The following is a 3,811-nucleotide window of genomic DNA, read 5'->3' as shown; positions in this document are numbered from 1 at the left end:
AGCTAAACCAAACAGAGTGTTTCCATAAGGGAATTAAAGAGGAGAGAGGGTAAATCGAGGATATAAATGAATGGGAGAGGATAAAACCGTAAATTTGGGTGGTGGAAGAGAGAAAAGGAACATGGAGAGGGAGAGAGAGAGGAAAATATCTTACGGGTTACTGGATTTGGTTTTTTGGGTCCTTGGGAGATGGTAGATATGATCATACGATATGTGCGAAGAAACTTCGAGACATTTTGAAAGATTAGATATTTTGGGCTGGGGCTAACAAATTGACACTAGAATTTGAAGAAACTACACCGCTGTGCCACTTGCACGGTGCATTGCGTAGTTCCACGTTTTCCACGTCAGCATTAACCGGAACTACCTCAAGCATCGGGGAGGGGAGTGGGGACAAGACACCATTGGGTGATAAAAATGGAATTTAAACAGTAATGAAAAAAATTAAAAATTAATTTTTAATTTATCATCTTTAATATGTTTTTAAAATAAAAAATTAATTTATGAAAGGATAAATAAATGGTGATATGCCGGTATATTGGTGTATGGCGTGTCATGTACAAATGTAGAGTTGTTATGGTCAGATCTCCTCAAATGCAGTTTACGCTTTGATGGAAACGAAAAACGAAAAAACTGCTATCAGAGCAAAACACAAGTTGCGTTTAGCAGGGAGGGAGAACCACGTCTCGAAACGTATCTCTTGTCCCCTACATGCAGATATGACCAGCATTTGATCACCTTAGAACGCACTAAACGCATGTTGCGATTGGTAGGTGACACGTCAAATCGCATATTACGATTGACAGGCACGAAGAGTGCATGGACGACACATGTCCATGTAGAATGCTGAAGCGGTCTTTATAAACAAAACGTAGGCCGGGCTGAAGCAAGGTTTTTATTCCGTTGAGGGAGTGTTGGAGACTTAGAGTGCAGGAAGGTTTGTGAGGGAAAAAAAAGAAGAATACAATGAAGGGTTAGGGTTGGAAAAATAGTTCGTAATTTTACTAAACTTAAAGAACATATTATTAAATATCTGAATCATCCTCAATATATAGATAAGTATTTTTTTAATTTTATGATGAATAAGTAAATATATTTATTTGTATTTTATGTATTTATGTTGTTGTTGTTGTTGTTGTTGTTGTTGTTGTTGTTCATACCCTGGCCTAATGATAAGGCCCAGGACCCAACGAAAGGCCCAATCCTTCTTACACCGACCTTCAATCTACGAAGTCGGTGCCTACCACGACTTGCTCTAAAGAAGTCGGGAACGAGGGATTAACTGGCAGATAAACCCTCACTCAAGAGGATAACTGCCCCTAAAATCTCTCTAACCACTTCCAGGAGCCATATCTCAACTTCCCTAAGATAAAGGGACGGTTATTCCCCTTAAAAGACGGAATTATTCCAACGGTGGTTATGGGTTCACCACTATAAATACACTGACATCCTTCAGGTATCTCTAAGTCCCAATACTCTCTAGACTTGCTTACACCCTTGCTGACTTAGGCATCGGAGTGTCTTTGCAGGTATCACCCCCCATTCTTTCACATACACAACTCGGAGGCGGCTCCCAGACGTAAACCAAGTCGGAGACCACACTCCTCCAACGCTTGGGCCTCACAAACAAGCCCAACCACCGTCCGGTTCTAGGTAAGCCCCGGAACATTGGCGCCGTTGCCGGAGAACCGAGAGATCAACCTGTAATGGCGGACAACTCACCAGAAGATGGACATACAGCGTCTGATTCCAAGCAAGAAAATCCAGATACCGGAAACAATGACGCAGACCTGACCCTTCATCAAGGAACCAGCGACCAGCATAAAGAAGGCACCTCTGGGTTCAAAAACCCAAAGGCAAATTCCTCGGAAGGACGAGAATCCAGAAAGGAAGAGCCACCCCATGCAACCGAGCTAATGGGGCTGGTCCACGGCCACCAAGGTCGTTTGGAGCAACTGGAACAGGAACTAGAACGACAACGAGAGGCAGAGCGAAACCTCAGGGAGGAAATAGAACGACGAAAAAGTTGGAAAAAAAACTCACAAAGCTTGAATCCTCCCTTAAAGCCCGAGACTCCCGCGGCAACTTAGAAGAGTCGCCTTTGGAGGAGAGGACCCGTTCAGCGAGGACATAATGAGGGCGAAGGTTCCAAGAAATTTCAAAAGCCCTGAGATGAACCTCTATGACGGAATCACAGACCCAAAGCATCATTTAAACAACTTCAAAAGTCGGATGTATCTGGCTGATGCTTCTGATGTAACACGTTGCAAGGCTTTTCCGACCACCCTGTCAAAAGCGGCGATGAAGTGGTTCGATAGCCTCCATCCAAGGTCAGTTACCAACTTTGAGGACCTCTCAAGAAAATTCCTTATGCGATTCTCCATCCAGAAGGATAAAGTAAAACATGCACCGAGCCTCCTGGGAGTTAAACAGGAGGTCGGGGAACCTCTGCGTGATTACATGGAAAGGTTCAACAAAGCGTGTTTGGAAATTCAAGATCTGCCCACAGAGGCAGTTATCATGGGATTAGTAAATGGACTTAGGGAAGGACCCTTCTCACAGTCCATATCAAAAAGGCACCCAACCTCTTTGAGTGATGTACAGGAGAGAGCGAAAAAGTACATCAACATGGAGAAAAATGCCAGACTGAGAGAGTCGAGTTGGCGATCTGGGCACCCTCCCTCGATAAAAGAAAGGAAGAGGGAGCCCAAGAAGAAAGAAGACCTCGGTCTCGACAGACCCAGGAAATATCACTCTTATACTCCTCTAAAGGTTTCTATAGTGGACGTATATAGAGAAATTTGCAATACTGAAAGGCTGCCGCCTCCTAGGCCCATTAAAAATAAAAAGGGGGTAGTCGCAGCGGTTACTGTGAGTACCATAAAATATATGGTTACTCAACAAACGACTGTTACGACCTCAAGAATGTGATAGAAAAGCTGGCCAGAGAATGCCGGCTTGATAGATACCTCATGGAAAGGTCGGACAATCATGGGAAGAGAAAGCGAGATGACGCAGATAGAAGAGACCCACCACCGCAGACTCCGGAGAGACATATACATATGATCTCAGGTGGATTCGCGGGAGGGGGACTCACCAAGTCCTCTCGCAAGAAACACCTCAAGCGAGTCTACCAGGTCGAGAGCGAGTCGCCCGACCTTCCTACCATCTCATTTACAAAGGAGGATGGGCAAGGAGTAATCCCTGAACATGACGATCCAGTGGTGATAACCATGATCCTGGCCAATGCCCATCTCCACAGAACTCTAGTAGATCAAGGAAGCTCGGCCGACATCCTTTTCAAACCCGCGTTTGACAAGCTAGGGTTGGACGAAAGGGAGCTAAGAGCCTACCCTGACACCTTATACGGGCTAGGAGACATGCCAATAAAGCCACTGGGATTTTTACCCCTTCATACTACCTTTGGAAAGGGGGAAAATCCAAAACTCTGAGTATAGACTTCATAGTCATCGACGTAGGGTCAGCATATAATGCCCTAATCGGAAGAGCTACCCTAAATCGACTCGGAGCGGTGGTATCTACCCCCCATCTCTGCATGAAATTCCCGACAACAGCGGGGGTAGCAACGGTGCGGGGAGACCAGAAATTGGCAAGAAAGTGCTACAATGAAAGCTTGAACCTGAGGGGAAAAAGCAAAGAGGTTCACACCATAGAGCTCGGCGGTGCAAGGGCCAAAGAAGAGTTGCGACCACAGCCATGAGGAAAAACCAAGAAAATACAGGTCGGCAAAGAAGAGGAGAAAAATACCAACATAGGAGCCAACCTAGGGGAAACCCTGAAGCAAGGGTTA

General features: G+C 45.3%; 1 protein-coding gene across 1 annotated transcript in view; it reads right to left on the bottom strand.

Moving 5' to 3' along the window:
* Window positions 1–228, bottom strand: part of LOC107492198 (uncharacterized) — a gene marked incomplete in the record, with an annotated part of 1,546 nt that extends 1,318 nt beyond the window's left edge. Inside the window, 1 exon segment of the mRNA XM_016113192.3 lies at window positions 9–228.
* Window positions 229–3,811: the final 3,583 nt, after the last annotated feature.

This window comes from Arachis duranensis, chromosome 6 (genome assembly GCF_000817695.3).
Source record: "Arachis duranensis cultivar V14167 chromosome 6, aradu.V14167.gnm2.J7QH, whole genome shotgun sequence".
Lineage (NCBI taxonomy): Eukaryota > Viridiplantae > Streptophyta > Magnoliopsida > Fabales > Fabaceae > Arachis > Arachis duranensis.
Note: the sequence above shows the minus strand (reverse complement) of the source record. Positions and strands in the feature narration are given on the sequence as shown.